We start from the raw sequence: 19,362 nt of genomic DNA on the forward strand, positions 1-19,362 counted from the left end.
GTCATATTAGAAACACATTTTTACTTGTTTGGATTTCTGTACTTCTACCAGTGTCTCATTGTTCTGACTGTTATTTGAGTCCCAGTACCACACTGATGTCCCAGTACCACACTGATGGGCTTCCCTGGTATCTCAGTTGGTAAAGAATCTGTCTGCAAAGCAGGAGACCCTGGTTCGATTCCTAAGAGGATCCTCTGGAGAGGGGATAGGCTAACCCCACCCCCACCCCTGCCCCTGCAAATGCTTGGGCTTCCCTTGTGGCTCAGCTGGTAAAGAATCCACCCGCAATGCAGTAGACCTGGGTTTGGTTCCTGGGTTGGGAAGATCCCCTGAAGAAGGGAAAGGCTACCCACTCCAGTATTCTGCCTAGAGAATTTCATGGACTGTATAGTTCATGGGGTTGCAAAGAGTCATACACAAATGAGTGACTTTCACTTTCACCACACTGATTTAAATGTTGTAGCTTTCTATTGTTTTTTAGTATCATAAGTTTGTTTTTTCCTTCTCTGCTGCCAAATTAATCTTCTTTTTCATGATTGTTCTATTCCTGACTTATTTTTCTATATGAATTACAGAATCAGTTTTTCAATTTTCTCAAATTTTCTATTGTTTTATTCTTTTTATTTTATGAAAATTTATTATCAGTATTATTCCTAAATATTTTGTGTCTTTTACCAATTGATCTCTTATATTGGAGGTGATTGGTATTCATAAAGGATAATGATTTCTGTATGTTAATTTTATACTGAGCCAATTTATAAAGTCTCATTGTTTTCAATAGTTGCTCAGTAAACCCTGCCTTTCTTTCAGTTGTACAATTGTATCACTTGCAAAGTATCATCTAAGTAAAAAAAACCCTTGACGGTTTTCTAAGTTTTTTTTCTCTTATCCAATTATATGGCCAAATGTATGCAAAAGAATGGAACAGTGCTTAAATAAGAGGGATCAAATAATTCTTTAGATGGTTAGATTTTTGACAACTTTCTTCTTTGGCAAACCTTGTCTTAGATTTTCTATTTTTGTTAATTTGATATTTCTATAATATTATCAATTTTATCCATGCTTCATATTAATTTGCAGTGTTTAATAAAATGGTATGTTTTTATTCTTTTATTTTCTCTAACCAATCATTTCTTCATTATCATTTGTTTTATTAGGCATTTGAACTTTTTCTCTTTATTTTTGATTGTGTTAGTTCAGTGGTTTCAATTGGGGCAGTTTTGACAATGCCCAGCCCAGGGGGACAATTGGCAATGTCCACAGACAATTTTGGTTGTTACAAAGGGCTGAGGGCAGTGGCTGCTGGCATCTAGTAAGTAGAGGCTAGGGATGCTGCTCAATACAATGAACAGGGTAGCACCTACAACAAAGAATTGTTTTTCCCGAGTGCCAAGGTGCCAAGAAATCCTAGCAGCTAAAAGTGTATTCATGTATTTATATTATTTTATTTTCCAAAATTCTGCTCTTGTATGTATTTATTATTCCTGTCATTTCCTTTATAATTAATTAATTTTTGTTTTGATTATTCAAATGGTTTTCTTTCTGCTTTTGTTAACCTTTTAGCTAAAATCTAAATATAGATGCTTAATTCATTTATCTTCCTTACTTGTTTCCTTATGTGAATATTTAACATGATGACATTTCTTTAAGCAATGTCTCAGCTATGTCCCATAGTCTGTAAAGCAGTGTATTTTCACTGTGGTTTTGAGATATAGTGTAATTTGGATATTGATCTCTTTTTTGACTGAAGATATATGTAAGAGTAAAGGGGCTTCCCAGGTGGCTCAGTGGTAAAGAATCCACCTACAGTGCAGGAGTTGCAGGTTAGATCGTTTGGTCCTGAAGATCCCCTGGATAAGGAAATGGTAACCTGCTCCAGTATTCTTGCCTGGAAATTCCCATGGACTTGGCAGAGCTACAGTCCATGAAGTCTCAAGGGTCAGACACCACTTAGCAACTAAACAACAACAGTATGTAAGAGTACTTTAAAATATTAGATGTCGTTTTCCAGTTTCATTATTAATTTCTAGTTTTTTCATTATGTGATCAGAGACTGTTGCCTTGGCTCTTTCTCCTGTTTTGATTTTACCTATGTTTTGTGTGTAACCAAAAGTAAGTAAATTTTTGTGAATGTTCTATGCTGCTGCTGCTGCTAAATCGCTTCAGTCATGTCCGACTGTCTGCGACCCCGTAGACGGCAGCCCACCAGGCTCCCCGTCCCTGGGATTCTCCAGGCAAGAACACTGGAGTGGGTTGCCATTTCCTTCTCCAGTGCATGAAAGTGAAAAGTGAAAGTGAAGTCGCTCAGTCGTGTCCGACCCTCAGTGACCCCATGGACCACAGCCTACCAGGCTCCTCCATCCATGGGATATTCCAGGCAAGAGTACTGGAGTGGGGTGCCATTGCCTTAGCCACTAGCAAAAAGAAAAGTTCCATGTTAGGTTTTTACTTTGGTCTGTCTCAATTACTGTGTGCTTAAATTTATGAATGCTGCTACTCTGTTATTTAGTGCCTATTTAGTCTTAGCTCTTTAATCTATTAATACATGCATCTGTGCAACAGCGCTTCAGTCATGCCAGACTTTTGTGACCCTATGGACTGTAATCACCCAGGCTCCTCTGTCCATGGGATTCTCCAGGCAAGAATACTGGAGTGGGTTGCCATGCCCTCCTCCAGGGGATCTTCCCAATCTGGGGGTTGAACCAGCATTTCTTATGTCTCCTGCAGTGGCAGTCAGGTTCTTTACCACTAGCACCACTGGGGAAGCCCATTAATACATAGTTTTGTTAAAAATCTATTTCATCACTTGTAGCAACAGTTCTTTTCTAAGATCATTTGTTTGCCTTGAATTCAGTGTTGACTATTATTACAATAATGACATTTGTTCTCCTTTTGTTTGCATTTGCTTGGTCTTCCATCTCAAATTTTCTGAAGAATTTATTTTAGGTATTATTCATCTATATAGTACAAAGTGAGTTTTGTGACTTGCTGCCACTTGAAAGTATTTTTCTTTAATATATGAGATTAGCCTATATGCATTTTATTCTTTTAAGATTTTTTTCGTGCCAATCAATAGCCAGACAATGTGCCAGGTACTAGGGACATAGCAGTAAGCAAAACAGACCATGCTGCCCACTTGTTGCTGTTATTAGGGAATATATATTTAATATTAATTGTATATTATTTCATATTACACTTTTCTGTCTTTAAAGCTATTGTACTTTATTTTTGCTTACTGTGGGATATGTGTGTGTGTGTGTATGTGTTGCTTCTGATAATTGGAAAGTTGGTATTCTTGACATAGTATAATGTTTTAAAACATAGTATATGTTTTAGAACATATTTTTATGTTCTAAATTTTTATGTTCTAGAAGATTAGAACAAATCCTCTGTTTGTTTAAACAGTATTTGATTCTCCTCTATAATCAATGATGGGATTAGTATTTTTACTCTTCTTTATTCTCCCCATCCTCCTTTCCCCCAGCTAATTTCAGCTAATGACATCATCTTTCTTAGTGTTTTACTTCGAGCTATTAAATACTTATCTCCCATTACTTACTTTAAAGAATTAAAACTGTCTTTTAACCCTGGTTTTGAGGTGAGAAGATTACCATACTAATTCACTCTCTCACCCATGGTCAGGATATATAACATTTACATTCTCTCCTATCATTTTAATCCTTGCATATGTTTAAATTTGTTCCATAAGTAAGTAGATTCAACTTTCCTTATCTTTTTACATAGTCTTTCCAAAAATATATCTTTGCTGGATGGAACTGTTCCTCAAGAAGTACTCATGGAGACAATATCCCCTGAATTCTTGAATGTTAGAAACTGTTTTCTGTTAGTTGTTTTACTTGAGCAATACCGTGGCTGGATATTAAATACTCGGGTTATTTTTTTTTTCCCATGAAGATTTTTGTGGGTATTGCTTCACTGCTTTCTAGAATTGAATGTTGCTCTAAGGTCAACTTTATTTTTCCCTCCTTGTAATTGACTTGTTCCTATTTCCTGACAGCTCCAAAGGATCCTTTCTTTGTCCTTCAGATTAGTTGCTTTAACGGAGAAGGCAAGGGCAACCCACTTCAGTATTCTTGACTGGAAAATCCCAGGGACAGAGGAGCCTGGTGGGCTGCCGTCTATGGGGTCGCAGAGCCTGGAAAATCCCAGGGACAGAGGAGCCTGGTGGGCTGCCGTCTATGGGGTCGCACAGAGTCGGATAGGACTGACTCGACTTAGCAGCAGCAGCAGTTGCTTTAAAGGGAAATACCTTAACAAATAAAAGATATGTCATGTCCTTTTTTGTGACCAAGAGTATAGTGATAATATAAAATGAGGAATTTTAAGTAATATTTAAAAATAGAAATAGGGAGCTCTGAGAAATTGGAGGTAGAATTTTTATTTCGGACAAAATGTCAGGCTCAGTTTTTCATAGTATTTAAGCTGAACCTTGAGGTATTAGGACATGGGAAACTGGGAGGAAACAGGATTTTGGTGGATGGAAATGGAAAATTGTGTGGTACAATCACTGTGCACTAGGTCATATATTTCAGTAGATTTCAAGAACCTTGAAGTCAGCAAATACTTCTGATATGTCTTTTTATCCCTTACCATTCCTAGCAAAATCTTTGCATATAATAGAAGTTAAACTCATTTATCGTTGCATATAATCATCCTTAGTTTTAGCAGGTAAACATATTTAAGTTGATTTTCAGAGAAGAAATAATTTTATCATCATAAGATCATCTTAATTCAGTGAAAAGTTGGGATTCTTTAGTAGATGTAGGATATTAGGGAATTTCAGACAAGTCATCACAGCCTTATACTAATGTTGATTTTACTTATTTTTTTCTTTTGAATGGCAATATTTTCATTGCTGGGTTAGAAAAATAGAAAAAGCTCTCCTGTATATGGTCATTAGGTATAGGATTCATCACTCATTGTCCTTTTATTGAATAACAAACATATGGAAAAATCAAGCATGAATGCACCTGTTTTCCCCTCTTTCCTCTGAGCTTTCTGGACTCTAATGGACTTCCATAAGGGTAGGGGTATAACTTGCACAGGGTATATGAAAAATTTATAAGACAAATTTCCTCATTGCGTTCTGTTCTATCCGCAATGCCAGATCTTAAACTTCCATGAAAAGATTTTATTATTTCTGAGATCTCCACCCTTGCTCCCTTACTGTCAAATACACGCCCTCCCTTCTATTTTCCCCACTCCCACTAAGCCCTCAGAAATTCACTGGGTTTCCCAACCATAAACTTGTTTGTGATTTGAGTTCCATGGTCAGCAGAATTAACAGTCTGTCACACACTAGGAGAGCGCTTGCTAGAATAAGTTTCACATAATGAATAGTTTTGTCACAATCTGGCATTAAAAGAGCAGGCTGAATTGCAGTAGCTTCTCCCTTCATCAGTTTCTTCAGTGCAGGAGTTCAGGGATTACTCCTTTGTTCCTTAGTTGGAAGAATAAACTTATTGAAATCAGCAGTTCTGAGATAGTCAGTGTAAACAAAACAAGCCCATTAGCTTTTTTTTTTAACCATTAATCTTGAATAGTGTTATAATGAGTGAGTGCTATCATTTGTATACAAATCAAATAGAGAATGGAAAAGAACCAATATTTTATTCATTGTACACATATTTATTGGGCTCAATTAATACTTTGAGTTGTGCACAATTTTGTATGCTTTACATGTGAAAGGCAAGTGTATTTTGCAAGTGCTAAAGACTGGGAAAGGTTCTGCACTGAGCAGGCTCTTCAGGATTCGAAGCTTGATCCACATGGTTCAAAAGCCTCTGCTCTTTCCAGGACACTGGGCTACCTTCCCAATTGAGTACTGTTCATAGGTAATGTGCTTCCCATCAGAACTGGGAGAATTAGGCTAGCACAGGCTTGACTTGGGATGAGTCACAATACAACACTGTCCAAAGACTGCCTTTGATAGTGTTTTTCAGAAGGATTACATGTGGGGTGGCCAGAGGAGTTCACTAGTTAGAAACTTTGGAACTGTCAAGAACCTTTGGAGCTCCTATAGGATAATAGAAAGCAAGATACTTGTAACAGAAAGACTTAGGATTCATTCCCAGCTCCACTGCCTTTAATAAGGTAACTCACTTCTTCCCCTGAGCCTCCAGCACTCTTTACAGTGCTAATGGCAGGATTTTATGCACATGAAATGAGACAGTTGAAGAATTTCCATTTAATGAAACTTCTATTTCTTTTTTTAGTCTTGCCATATTATTCTCCAGGTAACAAAACTGAAGACTGGAGAAAAAAAATCAACTCACCCTTGGAGATAGAGATCATTAGAGAAACAACCAGGCCTGATAGGTTAATGGACAAACTCATGACCCATCGATTACCTTCATTGTTAGTAGCAAGGAGAGCCATGCATCTTAAAGTCTGAGTTTCAAAGATCTGCCCTGTGAATGGAAAGAAACAACAACAAAGATGTATTTGATTTACTATTGAATTCTAGAGGTATATTTTATGACTATTTGGTGAGAATTATGTTTGTGATATTGAGCAACGAATGAATCAAGTTCATCAGAGGAATTAGCTCTGTATATCATAAGTAGTAGGCAGTACTGAGTTTAGTCTCTGTTTTCTTCTGGTCGATCATTCTTATTGTATGAACTGATTAATGTACACTTGCTATATGATTGTTTCCTAGTTTTATATAACCTCCTTTCACTGTAACAGCCCTAGTTTCAATACATGAAAATATACATTTAAAGTGTTTATTTGGAGTTCTGCACAGTGCCTTATCTTCTCTCAATGCTATTGATGCTCTGTGACTCTTAATGTTTAAATATTAGCTTAGTAAAAAGGGGACCTGTCACTCTCCAAATAGTCATTTTCAGATTTTCTGTACAATGCAAGGTTTGTTCAGCATGACTGAAAGCTGCATCTATAATATATCAACAGCATTTAAATAAAGAGAATTCAGAATTCTGTCAGAGATCATTGCCAAGGTCTGAGAGAATGGTATAGATGTTTTTTTCATGGATAAAATTAATCAAAGGTTTTATTCCAGGTGAACTTTCTTTTTTTTCCACATTTAATCAAATTTAGAAATGTCTAGAGACTATAAATCTAAACTACTTAATTCAGGTACTTAAAGATTAGAAAGGGAAATTATTTTCTTAAGTAGGTCATCCTTAGTTTAACATGTTTAATTTTATGAACGTTTTCATTCCTCATTTTGAAATTTTGAGACCACATCTACTGTGTTTATTTTTCAACTCTATTTCCACAGCCTGAGAGGTCATCTTTCCTGATATGCTGAATTAATCTTGTCGTGCCTCATGTTTCATGACTTCCTTTGGTCCATTTTAAGATTAGATGTTGAGGCTTTTACCCTTATGCATGTAAAAAACAATAAATACAAGGGAAGAATGCTTTTGTTTATTCCATCACAAATTTTAGGTCAATCTGACATCAGATCTCATCAAAATTAACTATGGGAGTTCAAGAATATTAAATAATAACCTTTTATTTTTCTATTCTGAGGGTCTCCAGGTACACCAGAATTATTGTTACTGAGAGTTTCTTACTATTAGCTCTACATCAAGGACATTTTGTCTAATTGCCAGATTATAGAATTATTATTTCTTAAAGGTATATTTTACATATTTGTTTGTTAGGCAATGAACTACATATTTGAAGGCAATCCCTGCCCTCCAATGATATGAAGTGTAAAATATATCAAAATGATACAGAAAATGTTAATCAAAAAACCCCTATAGACCAACATACTCTTGATTTGTAGAGGATACTTAACTAGAATATAAGGGAGTAACAGCAAATACATGTCTGTGTAAGGGGCCATGGATTCACCTATGTTTTACATCACGTATGTGGGATAAGCACACATTCCTATAGTCAACAATGAGCTTGTTAAAATGTAAATTCTGATTAAATAAGTCTGGAATTGGGTCTGGGATTCGGTCTGGGATTCCTTAGTTTAGTTCTTAGGGATGTTGATCCTGCTGCATTGTTTATGTAGCAAGATGTTAGATAATAAGCTCCACCATGTACACAGCACTTTGAAATTTACAACATAGTTTCTTACATAATATATCATCTAATTTTTACAGTTACTAAAAGTATGTAAAAGGAGATGTATTTATTTTACAGATGAGAGAACTAACGTGAATGTGACTTTTTTTCCAACTTTTCAAGTGTGTGAACTGCTAGTTGGTAAATATAGGATAAGAACTCTATTCTTCAGACATTATGAACAGATCTTTTCACTTACAGAATGTTCAAAATGCTGTATAATAATATGTCTTAGTTTATATCCTTTGATCATTCAAATTCTTTATAATAGCATTTTTTTCATTTTTCATAGGAATTTATATTAACCTCACTTTATGCCATTAAAAATTGCTCTTCTGAGTCTGAAAGATTGATTATTAATTTTCAGACTATTGCATTGTATTATTTAGTAGTAAGTAATATTTGGCTTCTGACATGGTAATGCTATTCTAAAAACAGTTTTAAAATGTCTAAGAAATAAAAATCTGTAATTATCATGACTTACAGGATTATCTGATGAGCAGTTAAAAGGTGGCAGAAAACTATTGGAGCCAGAATATCTGCATACAAATTTAAACTCTTTCATGTCCTGTCTGAATGAGGTCAGTCAGTTATAAAAATAAATGTAAGGATTCCTTATCCTCAATTGAAAGAAGATATCATTTTTCTTTTTTCCCACCAATTTTTATTCTTTATGTAGAGTCAATAAAGATTATACCAATATAGTTTGTTAAGGTAGAAAGACATTTTATTAGAGTTCAAATTTCAATCTTCCATCAATTAATTATGTGTGTTTAACCCTCCAGTGCTCGGTTATTGGCAATTTCATTCATTTAGATTCATAAAATTTATTGTGTTTCAACTCTGTGCCCAACGCTAGACCACTTATGCTTGGTGTAGGAAAGTCCATACTCTTGGAGAGCTCCTAGTTATGGAGTGGGAAATCTCACAGTATCCTAAGCCCTGTATAGCCTGAAAATGTTTGATACACTGAAAAATAAGGATTATACTGCCCAGGTAACTCCAAAAATTATTCTGAGAATTGAATGGGTTAACTGATTGAAATCTGTTACAGAAAACTCAGGCTTTCCTAATGTCTGGCTTCCCATCTTTCCTTTCTCATAAGCATAGAATTAGACAGTTGTACTAGATAATTACTTAAAAAAATGCAGCCAACACTAGAGTGTAAGTCAGTGGAGCAGGTGATCTTCTTTAATATAAATATTGATTATTTTAGTGCCTTAAGTAAATATGGATTGTACATTTCCTTGGAGTATGACTTTCAATTCTTAGTATATTTTTTTCCTAAAATAGTGACACTGATTTAGTTTGTATCTTTAATGCTACATGAATGTATCATTTCCTGTTCTAAAGAAAAAAATACCTGAGGGCATTGTGATTGTGATAAAATTCCCAGTATTTTTAATGATTTTGACTGTGTTTGCTGTGTCAAGGTGATGAGCCTTGACAAATTGACTTGGCATCCCTGCTAAGCAGATGGAATACAGCTGTGGTGAGAGCAGAGTGGGTTACATTTAATATATTTTCAATTTCTACTGACTGTTAATGTATGACCAAGTGTATATATGCTTAGCAGAATGATGATTGTCAGGACTTAGGTTTTCTGCCATGGTAGTGAGTGATATATGGTTAATGTCATCTCTAATTTTTTTTTTTTAATTTTCTAGGTTAAACAAAAACACACTTTAAAGTAATATGTGCTTTTTTAAGAAAACACAGAAAAGCAGAAAATAAAAACTAAAAGTTTGTTCATTAAAAAAGAGAGAGACAGACATAGAAAACAAATGTATGGACACCAAAGTGGGAAAAGGAGGGTGGGATAAATTGGAAGACACTATTTAGGTATAAAACAGGCTTCCCAGATGGCTCTAGTGGTAAAGAACCCACCTGTCAATGCAGGAGATGTAAGAGATGTGGGTTTGATCCCTGAGTGGGAAAGATCCCCTGGAGGAGGCCATGGCAACCCACTCCAGTATTCTTGCCTGGAGAACCCCATGGACAGAGGAGCCTGGAGGGCCATAGTCCATAGGGTCACAAAGAGTTGAACACAACTGAAGCAACTTCACACGCAGGTATAAAGTCGATAACTAATGAGAACCTACTGTATAGCAAAGGGGAAAAAAAAGGAACTATAGTTTGTTTGTAAGACATGTATTAATATAACCTTAAAAATGCAGTCCAGTATACATTAGGTGCAGACAAATACTGTTTGATTCCACTTTTATGAGGTACCTAGAATAGTCAAATTCATAAAGTCACAAAGTACATCAGTAGATGCCAGGGGCCAGGGGTGGAGGGTTGGGGAGCGGGAATGGAGAGTTATTGTTTAATGGGCCGGAGTTTCAGTTTAGGAAGGTGAAAAATTTGGGAGAGGAAAGATGGTGAGAGTTGTACATCAGTGTGAATGTACTTCATGCCACTGGACTGTACAGATAAATATGGTTAAAATAATATACTTTATATTATGTGACTTTTACCACAATAAAAAAGTTAAAACCATTTTTACTTGCTCCAGCTATTTATAATTCTCTTAAAATGTTTCTCAATTTAATTTTTGCTGAAGTTGAATCCATTTTAAGTACCAATTGAAAGTAATGACTATGTATCATGGACTACAAGAAGTAATTGACCTGTATTTATCAATAATGGGTAGTTGGGGATAAGTCTTCATTCCTAGGCTTTGCTTTGATTTCCAGTCAATTCTTCCTCCAGTTTCATATGTTTGTTACTTACCTCCTGTTCACTTACTGTGATGTGGTGGATTTTTTTTTTAACATAAACTCAGAGGAATTGTAGCTTTTCCAGGTAGAAGAAAACATTTTCTCTTTGGTAAACATAGCTTTTAATATTATAATAATCAGATAAAGGGTAATAGAGGAAGCAATCAATATACATTTCAGATATTGACTCTGCTTACTTATTAGTCTACTTCTAGAGAGAGAAAATTGAACTGGCATCCTCATGAGAACAGAGCAAAGCATATTGCATAAGCAAAGGACAGAGGCACAGGATATGGGATTAAGTTTCTAAATGTGAATAAGTACAAGAGTTATGCTTCCTGGGTTTTATTTCTCTTTCTAAAATTGCTGCTAAGATAGTGATTTTATTGATTGCAGCAGGGGAAAACAGGGTGGTTGTAAGACTGGATAACATCTGCTTATCCATTCCTGTATTATACATGTCTGTGTCTGTGCATGTGGTTTTTGTGTGCAGTATGCATGCTGCTGCTGCTAAGTCGCTTCAGTCGTGTCCGACTCTGTGCGACCCCATAGACGGCAGCCCACCAGGCTCCCCCGTCCCTGGGATTCTCCAGGCAAGAATACTAGGGTGGGTTGCCATTTCCTTCTCCAATGCATGAAAGTGAAAGTGAAGTCACTCAGTCGTGTCTGACTCTTAGCGACCCCATGGACTGCAGCCTACCAGGCTCCTCTGTCCATGGGATTTTCCAGGCAAGAGTACTGGAGTGGGGTGCTCTTGCCTTCCCTGCTCTCAGCCGCTAGCAACTGCTATTTTACTTTCTATTCCTCTTTGCCTGTTCTGGGCATTTCATATAAATGAAACATACAATATTAGGCCTTTTATGTTTGGCTTCCTTCATTTAGCGTAGTGTTTTCAAGGTTTGTCCTTGCTGTTGCATGTATCAGTATTTCATTCATTTTCATGGCTGAATAATATTTCACTGGACGCATGATTGCATTAACAACATTTTATTTATCCATTAACCAGTTGATAGACGTCGTATCTGTTTCCAGTTTGCGGCTGTTATCAATAATGCTATTATGAACATTTATGCACAAGTTTTTGTGTGAGCGTATGTTTTCAATTCTCTCAGGTATAGATGTAGGACTGGAATTGCTACTCACATGGTTATAGCGTTTTTAACTATAGAAATTGCCAAACTGGTTTCCAAAGCAGCTACACTATTTTATGTTTCCACCAGCAGTATAGCAGGGTTTTAATTTTTTCATATTCACGTTGGAGGATGAGTACATTTTGCTTTCGAGGTAGAGAAGCTATAAACTTTTGAATCTATAAAATTTTCAAGGTTTGAGGTAAATTCAGTTTGGGACGAACTGACTTGCTAACAGGATATCGAGAAGGAGCTGTTAAGTGATTCACTATATTTTTCAGTGTGAAACTTCAGCCTTGAGATTGTGTCTAAGCTTCATTTCTTCATTTTCTCTAACTTGTATTTATGCATCGGTGGTAATAGGTGGGCAGGTTCTAGTAAGAAATAAAAAGTCCTTGGACATCTTCTAGACGTAGAAAATCAGAATTTTCTATGTGGCATTAGGAATTTGTATTTTAACAAGTACTTCAACTGACTCATTTACATGCATGCCTGCTCAGTCATTCATCATGTCAGACTATTTTCGACCCTAACTGTAGCCCACCAAGCTCCTCAATCCTTGGGATTCTCCAGGCAAGAATACTGAGTGGGTTGCCATGTCTTCCTCCAGAGGATCTTCTCAACCCAGGGATCGAACCCGCGTCTTCTGAGTCTCCTGCACTGCAGGTGAATTCTTTACCCTGAGCCACTAAGGAAGCCCATTCATTTACATACTAGAGGTTAAAAACTTCTCTAACCTACTAGCATTAGAAGGGGTCATTGCAAGAACCTCACTGGCAGGTGTAACCATGATTACTCTGGTCATTATGTACATTTGAAAACTGACATTCAGATTTGATTTTTACCAACATTATGCCAGACACTTCACATTTTTTCTTTAATTTTGTTCTAGTTTTTTTTTTTTTTTTTATTGTAAAAATGAGATATTTAAGCATTGGATGGTCAAGCACACAGAACTAAAAGGTGACAGAATTGAGATTTGAACCCTAAAATGTCTTTTCATTTTACAGTCATATTAGTACAGTTTTTATTTACTGTATATAACAAGGGTTACTGAGAAAAGGTAAGAAAAATACCTTCTTTCAGTTGTGAGCTGGGCAGGGGTCAAGGGGGGGCGCTTCATGTTTGTTTTTAACTGACTAGAGTAAGAATGTAAGTTTAAAAGAAATGGAATTCTACATCATTACTACCAGGATCACCACCAGCATAATCCAGAGGCACTTTTCAAGCTCCTTTTGCTAAGCTGTGTTGTGCACTGCATCTTGAAAATACAGAAATGCTATATTAGTTTGTCTGGTAGTAATAATGGATTTGGTAATTGGATTTCAGAAAACACTGCAACAATGCTCAGGATATTTTACAAAATCCTAACCCTGAGGCAGGCTCTCCCTGGTGGATTTAGGATTGGGCAGGAGCCAAGGTGACCTTGATTTTGTTGCTAACCAAGCTGCTGTGGGTTTGCAGAATCATAACAAACTATGCTGTAGATATTTTATCTTTTTTCATCTTATGGGCTATGGGAAAGTGTCTTCTTGACACAATTTATTGCAGTAGACAGAAACATTTGGAAAAAAAATATTTTTTTCACTTCATAATAGTGAATAATGTAATAACATTATATTATTTTAGTAGAAAATGTAAAACAGTATTGGAGGAGGGCATGGCAACCCACTCCAGTACTCTTGCCTGGAGAATCCCATGGACAGAGGAGCCTGGCAGGCTGTAGCCCATGAAGTCGCTGAGAGTTGGACATGACTGAAGCCACTAAGCACACACGCATAAAATAATGTAGTACACTATTTTTCGCATTTTTTTCTGTTGGAGTATACATTTGTAACTCTTTGGGGCTACTAATTATCCTGGTTCAGTTTTATGTTCCTCAATCCATTATGTACATAATAGACAATTAAGGCAACCACATAATTTATCATTCAAACTTGAATAATTTTCAAGTAGCGCTATTAAGCATTTTGCCAAGATTTCAGGCAAAAATCAGGATTATACTCAGGAAACTATATGTGTAGTCACCCTAAATTAATAAGTGCTTAAAGACATACAATTTATTTATCACCCAATATGAGGGACCTCAGGGTCAGATCTCATGAACTGCAGCACAGCTGATACTAAAAACCATTGCCTATGGTCCATTATTATATTCTTTACTTGTATATTTTAACTGCAACTCCATGACAGAAATAGCAGACAACTAAAGGTTAATGTGAAGAAGAAAATCTGGGTAGAAGAGACTCTATGTGCTACTATTTACTTGTTAACTATTTCTTTTACCATTCCAAAAATAGAATGTTTTAAAATGGCATTCTGCTTCATTAAAAGGGCTTTGTGTTGTTTTTAAGTGTAGTCACTGTAAGTTTCCTAGGTAACCTGTAATATTCGGCGTTCAGGCGCCTTTGATAAGTAAAATGTGTTGAAAGTACAAAACTGCAAGAAGCTGGTTTTATCTTAGATAATTCCAAGATTCCTTTAATGTGATTTTATTATAGCTGAAAAATTAATGTTCTTGAATCACTGTATTAAGCTATCCACCCTTAGTCTAGGGGAAAGTATGGCCAGAGGTGTAGTGAAGAATATATAGGGAGGAAATAAAGATGGGCTATCCAATGGAAAAGGAAATAAAATGTCTGGAGGACATCTTCCACTGTCCCATAACACAGATATAGATTTTTAATTCAACATTTATTTTTCTGATGCCTCTAATGCCTTGTTCATTTTGCGAAAATGATAAATGAAAGTGTGCTGAATTTCAGCCTGTTTTTGAAAAGAGCCAGTGTGAGCAGTCCTTTTGTGACAGTAGTAGTCAAACTGGTGGATTGACTACATCCTTCATTTTCCAATCTGTTGTATCAGGGTGAATTGAAAGGTAACAGACAACAGAGTCATAAAAACATGTTTGAACTTCTGCTTGTGTCATATACTATGGAAGTATTATGTATTGATAATAACTGTGTATCTTTTATCATTGAGAAAAGAAAAGAACATATTTTTACCATTCAGTTCCTATCTGCCAATTCTAGCCCCCAGGGAACACCACACTAGAACAATGTAAAATCTGATATGTAAGAACAAATACCAATTATCATTCTTTCTCATTAAGTTCCAGATGCTGACTTTTTAGTACTGACATAATCCAAGAATAATCATGTCCAAGGATAAGAAAGCTGATTCTTCTCTGGACATTCTCATGAGCTCAGTTCTCAGCCAAAAAAACGTTATCTGAGTCTCTCCAGTAGGGTTGATTATCATGAATATTGTTTCAGGGGGCATTTTTGATCATAAGCAAAGAAGAAACCTGCCTTTCATTGGTTTTCCTTCACCTACCAATTATAATTTATTCCCATATTCACATCCTATTCAATATGGCCCCACCAAGTTTCCAGTCCCATCTTTCACTTTGGTTCTCAATTTACTTTTCTCCTCTCCTAGTTTATGGGTAGGGCCTGAATATGCATCACAGTTGGCATTTCTCTTTCTCTCTTTTTGTTCTGTGGTTTCCTCTTCTTACTACTAATTTTGTAATCAAAATTGAATTGAAATTATAAGGCATTTCAAATGCCTATTTTTTCTTTTATTAAGAGATTTTTCTTTTGTTTTGTATGTGTGTGTGTTGCTTTGTTGTTTTATTTCTCCAAATAAATTTACACCATTTAATTTTATCATGTTCGAATAACAATTGTTCTTTTATAATTGTTTATCCTATCTTTATACTGCTAGTTATCACTGGAAATAAAGAATGCATCTCAAGTATCTTAGTAATGTTTTTCCTCTATTTTATGGATCAGTAAATACTTGTTGACCTGAATTTCATTTTACTTTTAGATTTCTAAGACTTGAATTTTATTTCTTTCTATATATTATCCATGCACATTGTTCTGCTACTTTGCTCCATCGTTAGATTTTCCTTAATCATGTCATCTAAACTTTAGTTATTTGAAGGACTATTTATGATGTCCTGAAGTGGTAATCACACAGTCGTGTCCAACTCTTTGTTACCCCATGGACTGAAGCCTGCCACGCTCCTCTGTCCATGGATTCTCCAGGCAAGAATACTGGAGTGGGTTGCCATTCCCTCCTCCAGGGATGATATTCTGAAGTGAAGTCTCTTAGTTATGTGCGACTCTTTGCAATCCTATCGACTATAGCCTACCAGGCTCCTCTGTCCATGGAATTCTCCAGGCAAGAATACTGGAGTGGTGGAGTGGGTTGCCATTTCCTTCTTCAGGGGATCTTCCCGACCCAGGGATTGAACCCAGGTCTCCTGCATTGCAGGCAGACACTTTACTGTCTGAGCTACCAGGGAAGCTACCAGGATGTTCTGAGGACCTAGACAGTTGGTTTCTTTGCTCTTGGTATCTCTTTCACTCTCTCATACCTCTGAGATGTTTGAGATGTGTCACAGTCTAAAGATACCAAATTCCTCCTTGTACTGTCATGATGCCCACAAGGCACACTAGAATCTTTCATTTGAATAAAGCCTAAAGCACATGAAACAAGCTCTATTAAACTTTAATTGCTATTAGGAAAGCATGACATTTAAATCTAGTTACCATTTTCCCATTGACTGATCTCTGGAACTTGGAAAGTATTTAGAAGAAATAAAAATCACTAATTAGGTAAGAATAGCAGAGTTTGTGTTGGAAGTGGAGCTTTATCAGAGAAAAAATGTTATCTTATCCAAATAAAGAGGGAGTCCAGAGAACTGCATGTTTGTGATAGAATCCAAGTAGCACCAAACGTATACATCAGCTGCCAGGTTTGACTGAGACCCAGTCGACCCAATCTTATTCCATTACCAACACTGTTCATTCAAGTCATCTTCTCATAGAATCACATAAGTGTGTTGATTTGCTCCTTTGTCTTTCATGCTTGGGGTACTGTATTTTCAGGTGCTTGCAGTTGGGCACATGTTCAGAGGACTTCACTGTGTCTCATTTCCCCCAACAGAGAGAATAGTGATAGAGGAGCCACCTGGAAAATGGAAAGGAGAGGTTTCCCAAATTTTCTTTTTTAGTAAGCTACTGAAATATTGAATATAATGTTTCCAATTGTCTTAATCTTTTAAAGGAATTTTTGGAAACATGTTGGTCAGTAGTTTTTTAGGCTATTGTTTATTCAATGAATGAATATATCATTCATCTAGAATTTAGTACAGCTAAATTACAGCATAGTTCATAGAAGGCAATTACCAATTTTTTGTTAACCCAGTAGATGAATGCTAGTTCCTGATTAATTATGAGACAGTTATAATGTGAAAGAATTTGGAGTAGGTGATAACAGAAGATGAAATTTGAACAATCCAGGTGGAAAGAAAGTGTTAGGTAAAACATAAGGTTAAAAATAAATATAGAGTGGGAAAGTTTGGGGAAGAGTAAGTCATTTAGAATTTAAGGTTCACAGAGAAGTGGAATGGTGCGAGAAAGGTGAAAGAAGATAGGCAGAAACCAGGTCATCGAGGGTCTTTCTTGCTGGACAGAGTAGATGGAATTTATTCAGTGGTGAGTCACTGAAGATTTCTGAGCTGAGGGAGTTTATGACCTGGCTTGCACTTTAGGAAGATTAAACTGTCAGCAGTATATGTGATGGATTGGAGTGAGTAGGTACTAGAGGCAGGGAAGGTAGTTGGGAAACAATTTCAATAGTGAAGATAAGAAGTAATGAGAACCTGAACTGGAAAGCAGCTGTGGAATCTGTAAAGAATGAATGATTGTGAGTAATATGGAGAAGGTAGCGTCAGCACCAGAAAGGACAAGGATGCCTGAAGGTTGGTTGGTACTCGTTTGTCATAATCAGAAAGAAGACGGTTATCTGTCATAAACAGAAACATTGAGATTAGGTATAGGTAAAGTGGAAGTGAGCTCAATTAGGGGTCTTTAAATGCAAACTAAGGCACTAGGTAGGTCACTTAATTGAGTGAGCATAGGCTCCAATAACCACTAGAGATATGTAGGGTCTATGGTACAGTGCAGTGGTTCTAAAACTTGAGGGTGCACCAGAATCACCTGGAAGGCTTGTGAAAAAAACAAAGTTTAAGGTTGGAAGGAGGTAGAATAATGAGAGAAAGGGGTAGAAAGAAGATAGGAACCAGGTCAGGAGGGTCTTTGATGCTGGACAGAGTAATCTTCCCACTCCCAGAGTTTCTTGTGAAAAGATTGTGTAAGTCTGTGTGTGGCCTGATACTTTACATTTCTAATATATTCCAAGGTGATGTTGGTGTTGCTAGTCAACCACTTTGAGAGCCTCTATTACTCTGTGCCCCAGCTAAGTGTACCATAAAACACATGAGAAGCATCTGAGGAGCCTTAAGAGCATCCTAGTATCTGGGCTCATACCACATCTATTAAACAATTCAGAATGGCTTCTTTTTTAAAAGTTCATTCCTCATGTGATCCCAGTGGGTAGCCAGACTGAAAACCATACGTCATATCTTCTGACTATTTAAGAAATCAAAAATTTGAATATTATGTAAAGTTCTTTTCTACCTTTGCCCATTTTTAGTCAAAGTACCTTTTTGTGCAGCAGTGAATTCTATCATCCTGATTAACTGGCCCAAAAGATGCCATTGTCTCTTCTTGTATTCCCCACAATCACATACACCCTCCCACAAGATGAACTCACATTTAGTGATTTCCATTTATCTGTAATAACTTTTATTCTTTATATCTATTAATACTATATGGTTTTCTGACATAGAATATTTGTTAGAACTCATGAAGATGTCACTAGTTTTATATTACTGGTGTAATCAGACCTTGATCTTTTTAAAATAAAATTGGAGCAAGAACTAGTCACATTGTGTATGTTTATAAAACTTTCTAGCAAAGCCTTTTAGAAAAATATCTTCCATTTTGACTTTCAATGTTTTGCTTAAAAAACATTACTACCAAGGCTTAATTATATGTTATTCATAACAGCATTTTTAAATGATGTTGAGAAGATTCAATAATCACTGAGACATGTCCCCAAATGCTCTATGGATCCATGTGTTTTCTTTGATTTCTCAGTTCATAACAAGTAGAGAGCATTTACCCACAGGAACAAAGTCCTGTGCCCACTTCTCCTAGGTTAGGCTCCTTTGCTTTGGTTTGATATTGTTGCCAGCTATTTCCAACTGAAAAGAGTGACTGAAAACAAACTTGAATTGAGCGTTAAAAAAGTTCATTCTTGAGCCTAGAAATAATAGTAGCAATGACAAAAACATCAGCAGACACTCATGTAGTGCTTACTACATCAGGTACTGTTTTATGTGAATTACCCATATTAACTCCTTTTTATCTTCAAAGTAAGCCTGTAAGGGATGAGGAAACCAAGGCCAGGAGTAGTGATTTGCTCAGGGCCAGGAAGCTGGGTGGGGATCTGAATCCAAGTCTATCTGATTTAAAGCAAATTTTCCTAATCATTGTCCTGCTATATTCTTAATGTATAGCAAG

The 19,362-nt window shown here is 36.3% G+C and overlaps 1 protein-coding gene across 4 annotated transcripts in view; it reads left to right on the top strand.

Moving 5' to 3' along the window:
* Positions 1-19,362, top strand: part of FGF12 (fibroblast growth factor 12) — a 604,298-nt gene that overhangs the window by 502,978 nt on the left and 81,958 nt on the right. The window lies entirely within an intron of this gene.

This window comes from Bison bison, unplaced genomic scaffold (assembly GCF_000754665.1).
Source record: "Bison bison bison isolate TAMUID 2011002044 unplaced genomic scaffold, Bison_UMD1.0 scf7180017863646, whole genome shotgun sequence".
Lineage (NCBI taxonomy): Eukaryota > Metazoa > Chordata > Mammalia > Artiodactyla > Bovidae > Bison > Bison bison.